The 23,416-nt window shown below is 45.6% G+C and overlaps 1 pseudogene; it reads left to right on the forward strand.

Moving 5' to 3' along the window:
• Positions 1-898: 898 nt before the first annotated feature.
• Positions 899-1,773, forward strand: LOC146341389 (olfactory receptor 9G4-like; annotated as a pseudogene).
• The last annotated feature ends 21,643 nt before the right edge of the window (positions 1,774-23,416 follow it).

Consider the following 23,416-nt stretch of genomic DNA (forward strand, 5'->3'; position numbering starts at 1 on the left):
TGAAATGGACCCATCATGGCACCTGCAGACATGCATTGTGGGGAGGAAGGGAGTGGAAAGTGCTGGATTGAGCCATAGGGTGATCAATGTATGGGGTTTAGTGTGTATGCTGAGATGGGATGTGCCTAAAATGTCTAAGTTTGTCAATCTCATTTTGAAAATAAGCTACCCTAGAAAGCTATGATTTGAGAGAGAAAAAATGTTTATTTCTTTGTTTTCTTTGTATCCTTCCATCCATTGGCCATGAAATTAATGTTATGAAATGTAAGGAGGTCCTGTGACTGGAATCATTACAACCCTATACAGTGCAATCCTATATCAACTTACCAGGGCATATACCCCATTGAATGCATTGGGACTTACTTCTGTGTAGACATGTATAGAATTGCACTGCTTATTACTTTAAATGCAGAATTCAGTCTCTAGCTGAATGTCATATTTATGACAAGGAATTAGGTCCATAGCAAACAACAGCATCTATAGTTACATAACATTTCAAGGGACAATGTACAGGGGTTTCCATCATCAAGGATTAGATGGCAAGATTAAGCATGTTGACAAACAGAAAGAAACTGTAAGCCAAGTGCTTAATGCCTAGTTCTGAAAGAAAAGCTACAAGTCTAGTAAAAGTTTCCTGCATGCATTTTTTTAAACAATTATAATAACATTGTGATTAGTTCTCCTGAAATATAAATATATACCCCCCAATAATTTTGTTGTCTCATGTTCAAACATTATTTCAGGACTTTATGTCATTTCACTATGTATATTTAACACAGGGAGGACAATGCAGAGAAATCATAGTGTAATCACAGAGTTCATTCTTCTTGGTTTTGGAGAACTCCATCATCTGCAAATCTTCCTGTTCCTAATTTTTCTGGTGATATATATTTTGACCATGGCTGCAAACCTTCTCGCTATTCTTCTGGTAGTGACTGATCAGCATCTCCACACCCCTATGTTCTTCTTCCTAGGAAATGTGTCCCGCTTGGAGACATTCTACAGCTCAACCATCCTTCCCAGGAATCTGTCTAGTCTCTTGACAGGTGACAAAACTATATCTGTTAAAGGATGCATTACACAGTTGTATTTCTGTTTCCCTGGTTAGTACAGAATGTTATCTCCTCTCTGTGATGTCATATGATAGACATTTAGCTATATGTAAACCTCTACATTATGCAACTGTTATGAATAGTAGGCTCTGTATTATGAATAGTATGTTATGAATAGTAGGCTCTGTATTCAGTTAGCTCTTGGCTCTTGGTTCAACAGCATTGTGTTTACTTCTAAATTTTTGGGTATGGTCTTAAAAATACAATTCTGTGGTCCTAATGAAATAGATCATTTCTACTGTGATTCTCTCCCATTAGTAAAACTCTCCTGCACTCACATCAGCCTTGTGAAAAATGTTACAGTAATAGTGACTTTTGTGTTCACTTTCCCCCTTTTCTTCTGACTCTGACATCTTATGTATATATTATTGCTGCCATCTTGAAAATCCCATCAACCACTGGGAGACAAAAGGCCTTTTCTACCTGTTCTTCTCACCTGATTGTGGTCTCTATTTTCTATGGGGCATTAGTGATTGTATATCTGCTACCCAAAACTAAAACAATGAGAGACCTCAGTAAAATATTTTCTGTCCTGTAGCTGTACACAGTCCTTCCTCCCATAGCCAACCCCCTTATATACAGCCTGAGGAACAAGTATGTCAAGGAAGTACTGAAAAAGGCTGCTAGCCTGCTACAAAAGTTTTGGAAAGACAATTTGTGAATCAGACATTCAAGTCTAGATAGTCTCTTTCATTATATCAATAAACTTGTAAGAAATAAATGAGTGAATTGTTTAGAGTATATTTTATACTGTTATTTGCTGATATATACAGGGAACTGTAACTGCGTTATGAATAGTGATGGGTGAATCTATCAAACCGAAGAACATTGAGGTTCTCATTTTTCCACCACCAGGTTCATTTTGTCCCTGTTCTGTATGAGCCTTTTTTCAGAAATGTGGCACATTTCTGTGCACAAATTTCAAATACACACATTTTTGTACACATGCACCCATTGACTGAAGTGTGTTTGTGGGCATTTTAGAAATGTATGCAAAAATGTTTGTGTGTTTTTCAAAGGTCTACATGTTGTTGAACACATTTTCAGTTTGTTTGTTTGTTTGTTTCATGGAGTGCATCTCAAGCTCGGAAATGTACAGATCTCCGAGCACCAATTGCATTCAGGTGGACATTCAGTTCTGGGAGATGTGAATTGGGTAAATCCAAAAGAAGCAATCCAGCACAGAGGGAATTTCTTACCCATTCCTATACATGATTCTACATGCTTAAGCTGAACTAAAGGGTGGTGTATAGAAGTTTGAAAGGGGTAAGGTCAGGATATGTTCCACTTGTACTATCCCATTGCTGGATGTAGCTTCCTGTGCAAAGCCTGCTGTTGAACCTCATCATGTCCCTTCATGTATATGAATTATTCCCAGTGGATTGGGAGATTTACGTTCAAATATGGTAGCCAGCTCCCCCCTCTCTCAGCCACAGTAGCGGACAGAAAGCACAGGCATTTGTCATTCCACAGCTATCAGCCTGAAGACATACAATTATTTATGCCAGGACTGCATGGGATGCAAAAGTGGCCCTAGCCAGTGGAATAACGCAGGTTTTACATACTGGATATCCCAGATTCCAAACCAGAATGTGACCTCTTCCCAGTGGCCTCACCTAAAAGTGTGTGCTGCTGCCTGCCCATCCCCTTTCTTTTGGCCGTGATGCAACTGTTGTTGGCCTCATAAGCAAACATTGAGTTGGACCTTGTTTTTGCCTGTCTTATAATGAACATAAGAACATAAGAAGAGCCATGCTGGATCAGACCAAGGGTCCACCCAGACCAGCATTCTGTTCACACAGTGGCCAATCAGCTGTCGACCAGGAACCCACAAGCAGGACACGTGTGCAACAACACTCTCCCACCCATGTTCTCCAGCAACTGGTGTACATAGGCTCACTGCCTCTGGTACTGGAGCTTGCACATAGCCATCAAGACTAGTAGCCATTGATAGCCCTTGCCTGCAGGAATTTGTTTAACCCTTTTTAAAGCCATCCAAATTGGTGGCCATTACTACATCCTGTGGTACCGAATTCCATAGCTTAACTATGTGCTGTGTGAAGAAGTACTTCCTTTATTTGTCCTGAATCTTCCACCAATCAGCTTCATGGGATGACCCCGGATTGTAGTATTTTGAGAGAGGGAGAAAAATGTCTCCCTATCCACATTCTCCACAAGGTCTCCTCACTTTCCTGGCCACCCCCTTCTGAGACAGTCCTCATGGCAGTGCTGAAACAGTGACAAGATGACTAGAGAAGGGAGGAGACCTTGCACAAGGTCTCCTCCAGCACCCAGTCACCCCCCACTCCCAGGCAGTCCAGCAACCGGCTCACAGTAACTGGGAAGGGAGGAAACCTTGGACAAGGCCTTTTCCCTCTCCTGGGCACTCCAAATGCTGCTTCAGTTCCACCACAGTGGTGCCAGGCATCCTACTTCCCTCCGCTCCTAACTACCCAGAAATCTCTTCTGTGTCAGTCCATCAGTCTGCTCAGTCACTGCTTCAGCAGCCATGAGCAGTGCTGAAGCTGCAACAGAATTGCCTAGGATGGGGGCAGGGGGACTGGGGAAGGGAAATATATAGAGGGGGGGGAGATGCACATGTATGCGTGTGCGGCGTGCGCGCACACACACAGTTTACCACAATATTAGGAACGATGCCTCCTGGTTCTGGATAGTGATGTGCTTATCTGTAAAGTTACTCCTGGGATCAGAGCTCAGAGCATCTCCAGCAGCATTAGGACAAGAAAAAACTCCTGCCTGAAACTCTGGAGAGCCACTGCCTGTCAGTGTCAACAATACTCGGCTAGATGGACCAACGGTCTGACACAGTATAAGGCAGCTTCCTATGTTTCCCTATGTAAAGTTCCATTTAACTCAGGACCTCATTTTTCCGCTGCTGAATTTGTTCTGTCCCATCTCCACATTGGGCTGTGATTTCTTTTTTAGTCTGGACAAAATAAATGTACTTATTTCTGAGCAGATCTTTTGAAAATATACAGATTTTGGGGGGTTGCTTAAAAAAAAAGTCTGCCTTTTTGTATGCACCTTTTCAGGGGGGACGGGGAAAAAACAAAAAGAAAAAAATGTGTCTATATATAATTGTGTTCCAGCCCATGTTTAAATCCAGAAATTGTGAACCTGGTGAGTTTGCATTGTAACATGAACCAAACAAATCTTTCACCTATCCATAGTTCTAGGTAACTCTGTCCAATACAACAAAGTCTTCTAAAGTTTGTTCTTTCAATAATGCACATTTAAAGGTCATGTTTTTGATCCAGAGGAGGTCAGAGTGCAATCCTATGGGACTGCTGCTCATTAGATGAAGGACTCCATTAGTCATATTTAAGTGCCATTGAGATCAATGTGAAGCATTGATCTCAATTAACACAATTAACACAATTAACTCAACACAATTAACACAATTGATCTCACAATTAACTTAAGTCCCATTGAGTTCAATGGAAACTAAGTGCAACTCGGTCTAGACTAGGCATGCTGGAGAAAGTCGAGATGGACTAAAATGAGCTTGGTGTTCTAAGAATCCAACCTGTGGAATCCATTGCAAAGTAACCCCCTTAGGCCGCACGGAGTCCGTGGATATTTGGATTTTTTTTTTTTTAACTTTCCTGAAATTTACACATATTTATTTGTAGGAAAAACACAACTTTCTGTTGAGGAAAAAGTTGAATGGAATGGGGGATAATACACTAAATGTTACGTGCTAAGGTCAATTATGTAAATTCTTATGGAACGTCTTAAGTAACTACTTGTGTATTTTTCTGCATGATGAAAAAAAAATTACATCCATCTGTGAGTGGACAACAGAACAAAATGCTCCTTACAATCTGCAAAACGCAGACAAAGCGGATTTTACACAGTCTGTATATCCCTAGTCTAGATCTACTCATAAATTTGGCTTAGATGCAGGGAGGGGAGAGATGTTTGGGTTTTCTTGAGTCATTCCCTCGAATATTTCAGCTTAGCTATTTCAGATTGTATTGATTTTTTAATTGACTACCACTGTAGTACATCGCTAATTATCAACATTGTTCTAAACAACAATTAGTCAGCATCTCCTGAGATGCTGTGTCTTTTTTCTGGAGGTTAATAACCAAAGGGATAGCTGCTTTTGTTGATAATGCATGAGCACCAAACATAGGACACAGGCCTATTTGGTAAACAATCATATGCCTCTGGAGATGGATAAAGGAAAAGTGTTAGACAACTTGCTTCCTGGACCAAGAAATACTTTGCCCCATCATTGACGAAGGAACAGAGGTACTCCTCGCAATATATGCATCCTCTTCCTCATCATCACAGTTGTTACCACTTTGAAATATTACAAACAAGAAGTTTATTTCCTTAAAGAATATATGTCTCCAGATTTAAAGTTACTAGGTTTATTGGTAAGCCAAATGAATCTAATATCTTTTACATAATATTAATTTAACTGATTATGGGAACAATCCTATGGCTGCTAGACGGTGGCTAGATGGCCATAGGTTATCTTGTTTCCTGGGAACCAACCTCCCCCCACTTCTGTGCTGCCTCAGAGGCAGCGCAGAACAGCCCCGTCCTCCGCGCTTGCAGGAGGAGCACGGAGCAGCTGAAAAGAGGTGTGTCTGGGGGGGCGTTCCAGGACAGGGAGGCGGAAATGCCTGTATGACACTTCCAATGTGTTGTACAGCAGCCTCCTTCCCTGCTCAGCCCTCCCATGGCAAGACAGCTGCAATCAGCTGTCTAGCCAAAAATGCAGGGCAGGAGGAGCATGGAGGGAATGATCCCGTCCGTGTTTCTCCTGCCCTGAATTGGATAGGCGGTCGCCTCCGAGTTCAGAGGTGGCCTATCTGGATAGGATTGCACCCTATGAAATATATGTGCTTCATCCAGCCATAGTTAAGCTTTTCTGACTCCCATTGATTTTGATGGAAGAAGTTTAGGCATGGGCTTAATTTGCCCATTTAAATCAATGGAACTATATTCTGTTTAGCTGTAAGTGCTGATGGCACATTTTATCCTTGAGAAGGCACACTGCTACCAACACAAAACGGGATCTCCATAGGACTGAAAAGAATCCCGTTTCTCCAGAGCCTCTTAACCCTTCAATGCATGCCTTGCTGAGTGTAAAACACAGCAGGTCTTATAATTTAAATAAATCATAGTGTGCCTTGGTGAGAGTGAAAGGTGGATGGAGATATGGGTAGGTACTCCAGCCTCATAAGCCTTTAATGATATTTGTTGATATGAACCAAGGGCAGGAGGAGACAAATGGAAGCTGTATTGAGCCATATGGTATTGGTAAACATTCCATATGGGGCTTCTATGCTTGTTCTAAGACCCAAAGCACTCTAAGACCCAATGTTACTTTCAAGGTGTGGCTAGCAGCTAGGGATGTATGGATTTTTGTAAATCCATTCCATCTGTGTTTTTTGGATTGTCTAAGATGATCCTATGTTTGGGAACACCATTTTGCTTGATTGATATGTGGGACAGTCTTATGCATGTTTACTCAGGCAAGGAACCTTAAATGTGTATTTCGAAGCATAATGCGTACATATGCTTGCTCATAGATTAGTCCCGTTGAGATGGGGCTTAACCCCAGGTAAGAATGCATAGAATTGTTATGTAAGTCTCTAATATCCTAATATTCTTTGACACAGAAGGAAACTCTCAGAACAGTGTGAAGAACTGCATCAATCATATGTTCAGTGTCAGGTTTAAGTGATTTCTGAAGCAGACAGGAATTGTCAGTCAATGAAATTGTGGTGGACACTACTAGGGATGTTGTGAGGCCCCGACTGGGTCGGGGAGTCCATCCCTCCCCCCCGCCCACAACCCCTGGACTGTGCCTGCTGAGATGCTATTCTTGCTTGGCCCCTACTCACTCCCACTCACCCCCCACTCTCACCCGCTTGTGCCCTCCTGGACTCACCACGTTCAGTCTGGAGAGCACCCACCATTTTCCCGCCTTTGTTTTCTGCCCAAAATGGAAGTAAAAAATGTGCAAATTTAAACATGCACAGCTCAGGGCCAGGAAAGCTTAATGTGCATGATATTAGAGGTATAATGCCTCTAATATTGTGCATATTAAGCTTTCCTGGCCCCAAGCTGCACACATTTCAATATGCACATTTTTAAAAACTTCCTTTTGGGGCAGAAAAAACAAAGGCAGAGAAATGGCAGGTACTCACCAGATGGGATCGTGGTGAGTTGGGGCAACTCACTGAACTCATGGGTGGCCCGAGCACAGGTTGGGGGGGTGAGCGGGGTCTGCACTTCCACAGGCCCCCGGAAAACCCAAGGTGGGGTGGGTTCTCACATCCCTAATGGACACTTTTGAAATGCATGCCTATATAGTAGCATTTTGTTTGCCTCATGTTCATATATTCTTTCAGAACCTAATATAGTTCAGCATGACTGTTGGACAAGATGAATACAGTGAAGAGAAACCAGACTGGAATCACTGAGTTCATCCTTCTGGGGTTTGGTGAACTCCATAATCTGCAGATCTTCCTTTTCCTGCTATTTCTAGTGATATACATTTCAACCATGGCTGCAAACCTCCTCACCATTCTTCTGATAGTGACTAATCAGCACCTACATACACCCATGTACTTCTTCCTGGGGAACTTGTCTTGCTTGGAGATGTTTTACAGCTCAACCATCCTGCCCGGGACGCTGGCTGGTCTCCTGACAGGGGACAGAACCATCTCTCTCAGAGGATGCATGGCACAGCTGTATTTCTTTGCTCTCCTGGTTAGTGCAGAATGTTGCCTCCTCTCTGTCATGTCTTATGATCATTTCTTAGCAATATGCAAACCCCTCCATTATGCAATTCTTATGAACAGTAAGCTCTGTATCCAATTAGCAGCTCTTTCTTGGATCAATGGCATTGTGGTCACCTCTATATATTTGGTCCTGATGTTACGGCTCTGGTTCTGTGGTCCTAATGAAATTGATCACTTCTTTTGTGAATCTCTCCCGATGATACAACTCTCTTGCAATGATACCAGCCTTGTGAAAATTGCCTGTGCAATATGTGTGACAGTATTCACTTTCCCTCCTTTTCTGTTAACCTTGATATCCTACATATACATAATTGCTGCCATCTTGAAAATCCCATCAACTATAGGGAGGCAAAAGGCATTTTCCACCTGCTCTTCTCACCTGATCGTTGTCTCTGTATATTATGGGGCATTAATCACTGTATATCTGATACCAAAAACTGAAAAAATGAAAGATCTAAATAAATATTTTTCTCTGTCATACACACTCCTTCCTCCCATAGTCAACCCCCTTGTATATTCCCTGAGAAACAGAGATGTCAAAGAAACCCTGCAAAAGGGTGCTCGGAAAGTCTGGGGATGGAAAATATGAGTCTGAGATCCAGAGCTTGATGGTATCTTTCATTAATCATTTTACAGTAAGAAATCAGAATAAACAAGGCAAGAAAATAAATGAGAGCATGAACCAACCAAAGCCATTCATCTTTAAATTCAATGGATTTCAATGTTTGAGTGAATGTGTGCTTAAATGCATCTCATTTAAATAAGTAGGAGTTACAACTGCTTAACTGCTTTGGCTGGATTATGCCCTAATCCTAGGCAGAGGACTTTGTATATTCAACCATGTTTGCTATGCTGAATTAAAGTTGCTAGCTCTTTGTTCTGTCAGGCTCCCCATCTTTAACTTCTAAATAGCAGGCAGGTACAACATGGTCCTCTTCAATATGTGAATAACTATACCCATTGAATTTGGCTGGTGTAGAGTAGACTGGGACAAATTTTGTTTCATTCATTGTTTGATAACAACCTACCAAAAATCACACTTTTTTTCTTCAGAAACAGCATCAAAGGAACTTGAGGTGGTGGTGGTGGTGGTTGCTGCTGCTGTTGTTCTAAGAACATGTGAAAAAGCAAACCTGACAGTTTCATCCATCTGTAGACTGCCCTCATGGTTTCTCTGAACAAGGTGTGTTTAGGGATGTACGAAACCCCCTTACCTGGCTCCGCCAGGTTCCACTGGGGGAGGGAGGTGCTCCATCCCTCCCCCCGGAATCCTCGCTGGCCGGCTCCACTCCACGGGGATTCCGCAGAGCTGCTGGCCAGCTCTGCCAGCAGCCAGACATCCAGCCGCTGGCTAGCAGGGACGCAAATGGCGGCAGCCGTAGCCGCCGCCGTTTGCGTCCCTGTATTCAGCTGTGATAGGCTATGTAAAGACTTACGTAGCCTATCACGTCTGGGTTAAAAAAAAAAATGCGTACGCAAATGGCGGCGGCTACAGCCGCCGCCATTTGCGTTCCCTATTTTTGGTTGTCTTAGTCTACGTAAATATTTACTTCGACTAAGACGGCGAAACTAAGGGAGAAGGCAAATAGTGTAGTGGACGCTATTTGCGTTCCCCTTTATTTTCACCATCTTAGTCTACGTAAATATTTACGTAGACTAAGACAGCAAAAATAAGGGAGAACGCAAATAGCGTCCGCTACGCTATTTGCGTTTCCCCTTAGTTTCACCGTCTTAGTCTACGTAAATATTTACGTAGACTAAGACAACCAAAAATAGGGAACGCAAATGGCAGCGGCCATAGCCGCCGCCATTTGTGTATGCGTTTTTTTTTTACCCAGATGTGATAGGCTACGTAAGTCTTTATGTAGCCTATCACAAATGGGGGGGGAGACTGCAAACGGCGGTGGTGGCAGCCGGTCAGAAGACCAGCCGCTGCTGCCGCAGCCGCCGCTGGAGCTGCCGATGTCTGGAACATCAGCCCCAGGTAAGTCTCATCACGATGGGGATCCACGGGGGGCGGGGGGGCAGGCCATTCCGCCACGGAGTTTGGGGGGCCGAATGCACTGGCATTCGGCCTCACCGAGATCCATGGCGGAATTCTCTGACATCCCTAGGTGTGTTCCAAATTTCAGAGTATTCCAAATGGGAGAAAAAAAGTATTCTTGTCCATGTTACCCCCATGACTGGATATGTCAGCCTCTCCTCTATGTTGCATCCTGCTGAGCTACTAGAGAACTTCCAGACAATAACCTTCAATGTGCATCCTTGTAGCCAGACTGGAAGATCTAAGTGCTAAGATCTAAGAGAGCCAGTGTGGTGAGAGTGTTGGACTGGGAGCCGAGAGATCAGGGTTCTAGTCCCCATTCAACCATGGAAGCTCACTGGGTGACTTTGGACCAGTCACAGACTCTCAGCCCAACCCACCTCACAGGGTTGTTGTTGTGAGGATAAAATGGAGAGGAGGAGAATTATGTACACCACCTTGGGTTTCTTAAAGAGGAAAAACGGTGGGATATGAATGTAGTAATAATAATAATAATAATAATAAAGTTCAAATTTCACATTTAAACATGGATACGTAATATCCAAGACATTGTTTGAAAATGTTTGCTTGTTCATTTTTCACTTGAAGCCTCCTATACCAAATATCTTAAGCAAGTGTGAACTGATTCACCAAGGAATATCCCCCAACCCAACCTCAGCCACTCTATCCTGTAAATTCCAAGGTAAAGGTAAAGGTGTCCCCAACCAGTCGTGTCCGACTGTAGGGTGCGGTGCTTATCCCCGTTTCTAAGCCGAAGAGCCAGCACTGTCCGAAGACGCTTCCGTGGTCATGTGGCCGGCATGACTGAACACCGAGGTGCACGGAACGCTGCTACCTTTCCCGCCGAGGCGGTGCCTATTTATCTACTTGCAATTTCTTGCTTTCGAACTGCTAGGTTGGCAGGAGCTGGGACTGAAGACGGGAGCTCACTCCGTCACGCGGCACTCGGATCTCGAACTGCTGACCTGCCGACCTTCCGGTCTGCAGTTCAGCGTCTTAACCACTAAGCCACTGCGGCCCTTAAAAATTCCAAGGTAGGGAGTTGATATTAGGAGTGATCCCAGCTGATAAGTTAAGGATGTCTGATCACAACAGCAGGGCAATATGGGGCAGGGGTGGGGGATTCAAAGAGAGAATAAGCACTTGTGATCACCCACAGGCACCTAGAAGGTGAAGGGGGATTCCACTGACTGCAACCATGGGCCCCGAGGAGGAGGAGGAGGATTTTGCTACAGTATCAGTGATTGATATGCTTGGTAGGGAACAAGAAGAGGGGCACTCATACGCCACTGCTGTTGGGCTCTGGATCAGGCATCAGTAGGAGCATGTGGGAGGGGAAAGTGTGGAAATGGGGGCAAGCAAGCTGTGGAGCAGGACCTCATAGGCTCAGAGCTGAACTATCTTCCCAAGGGCTGGAAATGCAAAAGGGCTGAAAGCATACACATTCTCAGGGAGGTTCCAGTGTATTGCAGCTCTGTCCTTTTGTGCTAGAAACATATTTCTTAGTTTTACTTATTTGATTTATATCCCACCTTTCCTCCATAGAGCTCAAGGTGGGATACATTTCCTCTTAGCTTCAAAGCTGACTGTATGTTCTTGGGTTAGTCATACACACTCAGCCTAAACTACCTTATAGGACAAAATGGGTAAGCCCATGTCTGCCGCTCTGGGATCCTTGAAGAAGGGGTGCAGGTCATGAACGTGAACAATTCGTAATCAGGATGCAATGAAACTCCCTTGAGAAATCTTGTTGTTTTGGTTTTCCTCACTATTTCACATGTGTGTTGCTTGAGAAGGAAATCCCCATTTCTCTTCAAATATTTCTTTAGGCAAAATCTAGTGACAGCTAGGGATGGCAGAGAATTCCGCCACGGATCTCAGTGAGGCCAAATTAGGGTTGGCGGAGAATTTCTCCCCGAAACTTAGGGGGCCGAGTGCCAACGTGTTCGGCCTACCCGAACAAGTTTCAGGGAGAAATTCTCCGCACCCCCCCCCCCGGGATGGGACTTACCTTTAGCGAATGTCCCTCCCGGCGGTGGGTCCGGCCGGCGGTTTGGCGGGTCTTCGACCAGGGTGGGAGCGGCAGCCAGTCTTTTGACCGGCTGCCGCCGCCGCCATTCTAATAAAAGAAAAACAAAACAAAACGCCCCCGTGATAGGCTACGTGACGATTAACGTAGCCTATCACGGCTAGATCTGCAAAGTCAGCCGTGATAGGCTAAGTAAATCATCACGTAGCCTATCACGGGTGACTTAAAAAAAAAAAAAAAGCGCGTACAGATAATGGCGGCTCCCATAGGGAGCCGCCATTCCCATTCCTTATTTGGAAGCTGTAGTCTACGTAAATCTTTACGTAGACTACGGCGAAAATAAGGGCAACGCTTATGCTATTTGCGTTGCCCTTATTTTCGCTGTAGTCTACGTAAAGATTTACGTAGACTACAGCGACCAAATAAGGAACGCGAATGGCGGCTCCCTATGGGGGCCGCCATTTGCGTACGTGCTTTTTTTTTTTTTTAAAGTCACCCGTGATAGGCTACGTGACGATTTACGTAGCCTATCATGGCTGACTTTGCAGATCTAGCCGTGATAGGCTACGTTAATCGTCACGTAGCCTATCACAGGGGCGTTTTTTTTTTTTTTTTTTACTTTTTAGTTCGCGGCCGGGCGAGGTGAGGCGCCTCCTCCCCGGCCTGAATTTTGGCCGGGTGAGGCGGGAAGCCTCCCCCCCCGGCCTGAACTTCATGGGGGGAGCAGCGAAGTGCCTCCCCCCCACCGTGAAAAGCTTCGAGGACAGGTAAGTAACTTTCGTCCATCCCTAGGCCAAATGACAGTGCATTCGGCCCCCCGAACTCCATGGCAGAATGGCCTGCCCCCCCTGCCCCCCCACAGATCCCCCCAGAACGAGACTTACCTGGGGCGGATCTTCCAGGCGGCAGCAGCTGCGATGGTGGCTGCAGCAGCGGCGGCTGCTGCTGTGGCGGCGGCTGGTCTTCTGACCGGCTGCCACTGCCGCAATTTGCAGTCTTGTAAAAAAAAACACACAACAACAACGACGTGATAGGCTATGTAAATCTTTACGTAGCCTATCATGGCTGGGTTTAAAAAAAAAAACATGACGTCATAGGCTACGTAAAGATTTATGTAGCCTATCATGGCTAGGTTTAAAAAAAAAAATGCGTACGCAAATGGCGGCGGTTACGGCTGCCGCCATTTGCGTTCCTTATTTTTGCCGTCTTAGTCTACGTAAAGATTTACGTAGGCTAAAATGGTGAATCAAAAAGGGACGCAAATAGCGCCCGCTACACTATTTGTGTTCCCCTTTATTTTTGCTGTCATAGTCTACATAAATATTCATGTAGATTAAGACGGACAAAAATAAGGAACGCAAATGGCGGCGGCCATAGCCGCCACCATTTGCGTATGCGGGTTTTGGTTTTTGTTTCCCAGAGCCCTCCGTGGCTGAAAATCTGGCTGCGGATGGCTGTGGCCTGGCTGGGCCTGGCTGGCTGCTCCGCGGAGCTGCCGCGGAGTACAGCTGGCCGTGGAGGATTCCAGGGGGGAGGAACGGTTCACCTCCCCCCCCTTCGAGGATTCTGGGGGGAGGGACGGAACACCTCCCCCCCCCCATCAACATAATCCGTGGAAAGGTAAGTGACTTTCGTACATCCCTAGTGACAGCTGAGAAAGACACTGGATCTGCTGAGAAATTTTGCTACTCTTAGGGTACCATCACACAAATATTGTGCACTCGTGCTGGGTCACTGACGGAAGTTTGCAGGTCCTTTTCATGATGTCATCAACCTCCAGGGCACATCCAACAGTATTTCCCAGCTATTCCATGTTTTAAAGATCCAGAGATAACGAGGTATTTAATTATCCCGGATTTTCCCTGTTGTGTACATTTGTTGTTGTGCTGTTAAACAGACACTAGATGGTGCTGTTTCATTGAGATCTATGGAATTTTGAAAATTAGAAACTTCCCTTCTAAGCAATCGTGTAGTCGCCATCTGGGTAGGGATGTATGAAAGTCACTTACCGTTTCACGGATCTGCTTCGCGGTGGGGGGGGGAGTGCTCCGTCCATCCCCCCGGAATCCTTGATTGGGGGGAGGCACTCCGTCCCTCCCCTTGGAATTCTGCCCAGCCGGCTCCACTCTGCGGGGATTCTACAGAGCTGCCGGCCAGCTCTGCCGGCAGCCGTACATCCGGCCCCTGGGCAGCAGGGACGCAAATGGCAGCAGCCGTAGCCGCCACCGTTTGTGTTCCTGTACTTAACCGTGATAGGCTATGCAAATACTTATGTAACCTATCACGGCAAAGTAAAAAAAAACACGTACACAAATGGCGACGGCCATGGTGGCCGCCATTTGCATTCGCTATTTTTTGCCGTTCTAGCCTACGTAAATATTTACTAAAATAGTGAACGCAAATGGGGGCTGCCATAGCCGCCGCCATTTGCGTACACTGTGCCCAGCCGCAGCTGGCCAGGAAACCAGCCGTGGCTGGCCAGGAGACCTTCCTCCACCACTGCTGCTCCATCGCCACACCGCCGCCGCATCCGCTCCAGCTAAGTGCCGTCCTGTGGGGTTCCGTGGGGGGGCGGGGGGGGCTGTTCCACCACGGATTCCGCCACTGGTATTCGGCCTCACTGGGATCCGTGGCGGAATTCTCCGCCATCCCTACATCTAGGAGCCTACGGTAAATGTGGAAAGGCTCCACAATGGTAGGACTGTGGGGGTTCAATTAATGTAGAGATGCCCTTAATGAAACTCTTGTGATTGGGTTGGATCCAGGATCTGCCTTCTATGGATGGCAGGGATCCACTCATGGAAGGTGCTTCCAACTGATTTTCAGGGATTCCCTTTGCCCCAGCTCATTCGATTCAGCAGTGTCCCCCAACTCTGTGTAGGTTTTTCAAGAGGCTGGGGTGCGGCAGGGGCTTTCATAGGGAGGAGGGGGTGGGGAAGTCCACTTCCACCAGCCCAGTGTCATGTGCCTCAGTCAGGATCCAACCCTCTGCATAGATATTCTTTAGATGTTTTGCATCTGGGGAGGAACCAAACATGTTTTGGGCAAAAACGTCCATGGTCCCGAAGAAGCACAGGATGACTGGAAAACATTGCTGTTACAGGCTGCAGTGGTCATGTGAATAGGACTTCAGGTTATATTTTAATTCACATTTTAATATTTCGGTAAAGTTGTGGGCTTAGGTTTTGTTCACACACATGCATATTCAGTATGATTACAGCATCAAGTGGTGATTTCCATGCAAGAATGTAGGGATGGCACATGGTGGAGAATTCCGCTGTGGACTCAATTGAGGCCAGATTCTTTGGAATCCGGCCTCCAGAATCCACGGCAGAATGGCACCACTCACCTCCATCTCCCAAGCATCCCCCATGGACTGGCACTCCTGCTCTGGATCATTTGTGATACTGCAGTGGTGGTCACCATTACTGTTTCGCTGGAAGAAAGACAGCTTCAAAATGTGTAGTGGATGCCACTTGTGGCCGTTAAGGCACTGAGTTTAACCTAAATGCAGCCATAAATGGCTGCAATTAGGTAAAACTCAGCACTTTACAGCTGCAAGTGGTGTCCACTATGCCATTTGCGGCTGTCTTTCTCCAAGGAATATGGTAATGGCAGCCACCATTACAGTATCGTAAACGATATGGAGCAGAAATGTGGCTCCGCCGAACCCTCCCAATGTGGAGCCAGTCCAGAGGATCCCGGGGGGGAGGAATGGATCGCCTCCCTCCCGGGCGGCTTCCCCCACGGACTGGATGAAAGGGAATCCGCCCATCCCTACAAGAATGAGCTATCACAGACCAAACACATTGCTTCTTAATGCAGTCAGCAGACAAATTCATCTGTGATTAATCAATGGCTGAACAATGAAAAGACGAGAAATGAAGTGATGCAAACACAAATGATACAGTATCTTCTCCAGTACAGCAGTATCTTCTCCAGGGATTCCCTTTAATAATGCAACATCCCCATGTTATTTCAGTCTAAGTCCAGGTTGTTTGTTTTTCTTCATCAAGCATAATTGCATCACTAATTATAGGCTCTCTGCCACAATTGCTAAGAAACGAGAAGAAGATATTGTAAAGATGAGACAATATTCATAACCTCGTGAGATTTCAACCACTTTTCATCAATTATAAATAGTGATCATGGGGACACTTTCTCCTGTTACTGAAGCCTGAGATATGAAGCCATCCAAGAAACAGAGGGAAAAGGTACAACATACACAAAGAGCAAACTAGAAAAATTAGAAAATGTAGATTAACATACTGAGCCAAATACTATGAAGATCAGAGAAGACAGCATATTGCATAACTTTCTTCCAGGACCTACAGATATACAGAAACTGGACCTAGTAGAAACTTTTCTTCAAATTTACCTGTGATAAAGGTATTTCTTTCACCACATTGTCTTGCTTATAATTCCCTGCAAAAAATATAGATGAGTATTATGTAGGGCTGTGCATGGTTCCCCTGATCCAACTCAGACGCCACTTGAAGGCTTCTGAGGCGGGCCCAATTTGGCTCGGGCTGATTCTGGCCCCCCCAGACTCATTTTGGCTTACAAAGCCAAAGCATGATTTGGACATCCAAATCCCTCTTTGCCCCCCCCCCAACATGCCACCCAGCCCCTGGCTCCTTACCTTGTTCCGGGGGGGGGGGGCTGCCATCACCAGGGGACCCACTGCCGGGGGAGCTGGTGCCAGGGGAGGCACCACTACTGGTGTCGCTGAACGAGCCGCTGCTGCCACCAGCTCCTAAATCCTCTGGATGCGTGCCGGCAGCTGTCTTGTTGTTCTGGAGGCAGGGAGCCATTTTAAAAAAGGTTCTCCCTCCAGAACAACAAGATGGCTGCTGGCATGTATCCAGAGGACCCAGGTAAGGAGCTGGGGGCTGGGCAGAGGCAGGGGTGGTGTCATGGCGATGGGCTTCCAGATCATTACAAAGCACACCGAAGCACTTCAGAGTGACCTGCTTTGCTTCGTGCTGCTTCGTGTCACCTCTGCTTTGCCTCAGAGCTGTCCTGAAGAGGCCTGAAGTGCCCCGCTTCGACTCAGAGCTCAGGCTTCAGGCTGAAGAGGTGCACAGCCCTAGTTAAATGTGCTCTCATTATGGATTAGGAAAAAAAATAGGGACCATAGATGGTTGTTGTTCAGTCAATAAGTCGTGTCCAACTCTTCGTGACCCCATGGACCATAGCATGCCAGGCCTTCCTGTCCTCCACTCTCTCCCGGAGTGTGCTCAAGTTCATATTCATTGCATTGGTGATGCTATCTAGCCATCTCATTCTCTGCCATCCCCTTCTCCTTTTGCCTTCAATCTTTCCTAGCATCAGGGTCTTTTCCAGTGACTTTTCTCTTTGCATTAGGTGGCCAAAATATTTGAGCTTCAGCTTCAGTATCCATCCTTCCAAAGAGCAATCAGGGTTGATTTCCTTTAGGATTGACAGATTTGATCTCCTTGCAGTCCAGGGGACTCGTAAGAGTCTTCTCCAGCACCACAGTTCGAAAGCATCAATTCTTCGTTGCTCAGCCTTCCTTATAGTCCAGCTCTCACAGCCATACAATTACTACTGGGAAAACCATAGCTTTGATTATGCGGACCTTTGTTGGCAAGGTGATGTCTCTGCTTCTTGCTATGCTGTCTAGGTGTGCCATAGCTTTCCTCCCAAGGAGCAAGCGTCTTTTAATTTCATGGCTACAGTCACCGTCTTTTTTGGAGCCCAAGAAAATAAAATCTGTCACTGCTTCCATTTCTTCCCCTTCTATATGCCAGGAAGTGATGGGGCCAGATGCCATGATCTTTGTTTTTTTTTAATGTTGAGTTTCAAACCAGCTTTTGCACTCTCCACTTTCACCCTCAACAAGAGGCTCTTCAGATCCTCTTCACTTTCTGCCATTAGGGTGGTATCGTCTGTGTATCTGAGGTTGTTGATAATTCTCCCAGCAATCTTAATTCCGACCTGTGATTCATCCCACCCAATGTTTCTCATGATGTACTCTGCATATAAATTAAATGAGCAGGGTGACAATATACAGCCTTGTCGTACTCCTTTCCCAATTTTGAACCAATCGGTTGTTCCATGTCTGGTTCTTACTGTTGCTTCTTGACCCTCGTACAGGTTTCTCAGGAGACAGGTAAGGTGGTCTGGTACTCCCATCTCTTTCAGAATTTGCCAGAGTTTGTTGTGATCCACACAATCAAAGGCTTTAGCATAGTCAGTGAAGCAGAAATAGACGTTTTTCTGGAATTCTCTTGCTTTCTCCATGATCCAGCGAAAGTTCGCGATTTGATCTCTAGTTCCTCTGCCTCTTCAAAACCCAGCTTGTACTTCTGGTAGTTCTCAGTTCACATGCTGTTGAGTGTTCCAAATGTGTTGGCATATTGAGTGCAGCACTTTAACAGCATCATCTTCTAGGATTTTAAATAGCTCAGCTGGAAGACTGTCATCTCCGCTAGCTTTGTTGTTAGTCATGCTTCCTAAGGCCCACTTGACTTCACTCTCGAGGATGTCTGGCTCAAGTTCAGTGACCGCACTATCATGGCTATCAGGGACATTCAGATCTTTCCTGTATAGTTCTTCTGTGTATTCTTGCCACCTCTTCTTAATCTCATCTGCTTCTGTTAGGTCCCTGCCTTCTTTGTCCTTTAACATGTCCGTCTTTGCACAAAACGTTCCCTTGAGATCTCCGATTTTCTTGAAGAGATCTCTCGTCTCTCCCATTCTGTTGTTTTCCTTGATTTCTTTGCATTCTTCATTTAAGAAGGCCTTCTTGTCTCTCCTTGCTATTCTCTGGAACTCTGCATTCAGTTGGGTATATCTTCCCCTTTCTCCCTTGCTTTTCGCTTCCCTTCTTTCCTCAGCTACTTGTAAATCTTCATCAGACAGCCACTTTGCTTTCTTGCATTTCTTTTTCTTTGGGATGGATTTCGTTGCTGCCTCCTGAACAATGTTACGGACCTCTGTCCATAGTTCCTCAGGCACTCTGTCTATCAGGTCTAATCCCTTAAATCTATTCCTCACCTCCACTGTATATTCATAAGGGATATGATTTAGGTCATACCTGAATGGTTTAGTGGTTTTCCCTACATTCTTCAATTTAAGCCAGAATTTTGCAAGAAGCAGCTCATGATCTGAGCCACAGTCAGATCCAGGTCTTGTTTTTACTGACTGTATGGAGCTTCTCCATCTTTGGCTGCAAAGGACATAATCCATCTGATTTCGATATTGACCATCTGGTGATGTCCATGTGTAGAGTCGCCTTTTGTGCTGTTGGAAAAGAGTGTTTGCTATGATCAGTGTGTTCTCTTGGCAAAACTCTATTAGCATGTGTCCTGCTTCATTTTGTACACCAAGGCCATGCTTGCCTATTATTCTGATGATTTCTTGACTTCCTACTTTAGCATTCCAATCCCCTATGATGAAGAGGACATCTTTTTTTGGTGTTAGCTGTAGAAGGTGTTGTAGGTCTTCATAGAACCGATCAACCTCAGCTTCTGCGGCCTCAGTGGTTGGGGCATAGACTTGAATTACTGTGATGGTGAATGGTTTGCCTTGGATTCATACTGAGATCATTCTATCATTTTTGAGATTGTACCCCAGTACTGCTTCTCCCACCCTTTTGTTGACTATGAGTGCTACTCCATTTCTTCTAAGGGATTCTTGCCCACAGTAGTAGATATAATGGTCACCTGAATTAATTCGCCCATGCTTGTCCATTTTAGTTCGCTGATTCCCAAGATGTCAATGTTCAATCTTGCCATCTCATGTTTGACCACCTCCAGCTTACCTTGATTCATTGATCTTACCATCCAGGTTCCTAAACAATATTGTTCTTTACAGCATCAGACTTTCTTTTCAACACCAGACATATTCACAGCTGAGTGTCCTTTCGGCTTTGGCCCAGCTGCTTCACTCTTTCTGGCACTACTTAGAAATTCCCTCTGCTCTTCCCCAGTAGTATATTGGACACCTTCCGACCTGAGGGGCTTATCTTCCGGCGTCATATCTTTTAGCGTGATAAAGTTCCATGGGGTTTTCTTGGCAGGAATACTGGAGTGTGTTGCCATTTCCTTCTCCAGTGGACTACATTTTGTCAGAACTCTCCACCATGACCTGTCCGTCTTGGGTGGCCTTGCACGGCATAGCTTATGGCTTCACTGAGTTACGCAAGCCCCTTCGCTACAACAAGGCAGTGATCCATGAAGGGGGACCATAGATACAATCCTTCTAATACCAAATGAGGGTGATGTTGAAGTGAGACTCGGGCAGTGAAAAATAAGCTTTCATACTGGTATGTGTTCCCAGGTACAAAAATATACTCTGAAAATCAAAGGACACGGTTGCAATTAACAACCCACTATGGATCCATGCTCACTGATTCCCAGGACTTATAGAATTATGAAGGAGTATTGGGGAGGGGGGAAGTAAATGGATGATGGGAATGGGTTCACAGCTGGACATGTGGGGGATGCTTATCATGAGGTTAAGTTGGCTGTGCTACAACTATAAATGATTCTGGATTATAAAAAATAAATAAATATCCAGATGTATTTCAACTGTGCTTTTGACCAGCATATGGGACTGAGACTGGTTTGGTCACCTTGGTGGATGACCTGTGCTAGAAACTGGATAGGAGGAGTGTGATGCTCTTAGTTCTCTTGGACCTCTTGGAGACTTTTGATACCATCAACCATGGTATTCTTCTGGGCTGTCTTGTAGGGCTGTTTGCAGTGTTCTGGTCCTTTCTGTCAGACTGTGTCCGGAAGGTGGTGCTAGGGAATTACTGTTTGACTCCACAGTTGTTGGTTGATGATATCTGATGGGGTTCTATTTTGTCCCCCATGTTGTTTAATGCCTACATGAAACAGCTGGGAGAGGTCATTCAGACCACTGGAGTAAGGTGCCACCATTATGTTAATGACACCCAACTCCATTGCTGTTTGTCACCTAAGCAGCTGACACCCTTAAACATTGTCTTGGTTCAATAAAAGGCTGGATGAGGGTGAACAACCCAGACAAGTTGGAGGTGTTGTCAGTTGACAGAAAGCCTGATTCAAAGCCTGGAATAATTCCACCTGTTCTAGAAGGGGTTGTGCTTCCCCTGCAGTATGCTGCCAGGACTGCTCCTTGATCCTATGCTGTCCCTGGATCTAGGGATGGCGGAGAATTCCACCATGGATCTTAGTGAGGCCGAATGCCAGTGCATTCAGCCCCATGAAATCAGTGGCGGAACGGAGCCCCCCCCCCGCCCCACCACCCTGCGAAAGGCGTGCGAAACAGAGCACCTACCTGGTGCCGTTTGCGCTGCTTTGCGAATGGCGGCCATGTCTGAGGCCGCCATTCACTTCACGATTTTTCCTGTGATAGGCTACATAAATACTTACGTAGCCTATCACGGCTCAGCAAAGGGACAGAAATGGCAGCCGCTACACCGGCTGCCATTTGCGTCCACAGACCTGCCACTGCGGATGCACTCAGCGTAGCGGCTGCCATTTGCATCCCTGCTTTTGCCTTGATAGGCTACATAAATATTTACGTAGCCTATCACAGCTCAGCAAAGGGACACAAATGGCAGCCACTACACTGGCTGCCATTTGCGTCCGCAGACCTGCCACTGTGGATGAACCCGGCCTGCAGCTCCACGGAGTTGCTGTGGAGCGGAGCTGGCCAGGGAGAATTTAGGGGGGGGGAGGGATGGGGCACCTCCCCCCCACTGTGGATGTCACCCTTTGAAAAGGGAAGTGACTTTCGTACACCCCTACTTGGAACGCCAGTTGTGACCCTTGTTGAATCAGTCTGACTTGGCAACAGTTATCCATGACTTGGTTACATAATGTCGAGGCTATTGCAATATGTTTTATCTGGGGCTACCCCTGAAGAGTGTCGAGGAGCTTCAATTGGTACAAAATGAGGCAGCTGGGCTGCTAACCAGTGCGTGGTATTGGGACTATATTACACCTGTCCTGAAAGACTTGCACTGGTTGTCAATTGATTGACAGGCTCAATTCAAAATGTTGGTCTTAACCTTTGAAGCCCTGAACAACTTAGGACATGGCTATCAAAAAGACCACCTGTCTCACCATGAACCTGCCTCAGTATTAAGATCTGCAGGAGAGACTGTTTTGAGGGTACCGTTACCCACAGAGACCCATTTGTGGGGCACATGTGAAAGGGCTTTCCCCTATGTTGCCCCCAAACTATGGAATGTGCTCCCTCGAGAATTACAATTGGGCCCTGCTCTCTTGGCCTTTGGAAAGGGTATAAAGACACAACTTTTCAACTTAGCCTTTTAAAATGTGTAGTTTGATACGTTTTCATGTTTATAATGCTCTTGTTTTTGTTGCAGGGTATTATTGTTTTAAATTCTTGTATGCCACTTTGGTGCATTTTTAGAGGATAAGGCAGTAAATAAATGTTATGAATAAATAACATAAATAAATATATCTCTTTGCTGCATTGCACAGAGATGTTTCAGGAAGGATGAAAGGAAAATGGCATTGTTTTCCTTTGACACGCTTCACACACACACACACACACACACACACTGCCTTGCTTTATAGCAATAATGATCTTGTGTTTGAGGCTGGCAGCCCTTCAGGGATCTATAGCAGTGGGAGGGAGGTGATTGCAGGAAGTGGGAAAGGAAAAGAAAAGCATCAGCTCTGCTTCTCCCCTCCTGCAACCTTCAACCTATGAACAGAGCTACAAGGCTCCTGTTCCAGGCTAACTGGAGCTCTGAACAAGAACACTCCTATTAGGGGCTGTAGAAACATTGCAACATTTTGCTTGAGGTCCCCACTCTCATTTCTATACATTCAAAATGATTTGCAAGAAATACTGCTTTGCAAGAAATAAAGCAAACAATGAGAAGTTCACAGGCACCACTGGTAGTTGTGTGTGTGTGTGTGTTTTATTCATATATACAAGCAGAGCAATTAGGAAGCAAAGAGTAATTGCATCCTAGGGGCTTCGCCTTTGGCCAACTCATTGCTCTTTCCTACTTTTTGCCCAAATCCTTCTAGATTCTTCTGTCCCTAACCAAAACTTATAGATACCATATTCCAAACATTGGAACCATAGAAGAATAATCCATCCTTTTATTTAATCTCTGACTACCATCAATTTCCTCAGATGAAACCATACTGGCAGGCTCATCCATGATAATTGAGACCAACAAACTCATAACAACATAATGGATTAGATCCAGAGTTTCCATCAGCAGGATTCTGTTCACAGGATGCTCCTGCTGGTGGATGGGAGGGAGAGAATTCCCTCACTGATTCCTGTCCCCACCCCATGTGCAGCTTTTGTGCACCTTGGAAATCTGTTCTAGAGGACTTGAGATCTCTCCAGAATAATGTAAGACTGGTACATGGAAGGCTGCAGGGGGAAAGGGGAATGGGTCAGACGTGCCTCCCTTCCTTCCACCAGTGGAATCCTC

Source organism: Heloderma suspectum, chromosome 6, assembly GCF_057233095.1.
Source record: "Heloderma suspectum isolate Gila_16-S chromosome 6, 16-S_ref, whole genome shotgun sequence".
NCBI classification, from domain to species: domain Eukaryota; kingdom Metazoa; phylum Chordata; class Lepidosauria; order Squamata; family Helodermatidae; genus Heloderma; species Heloderma suspectum.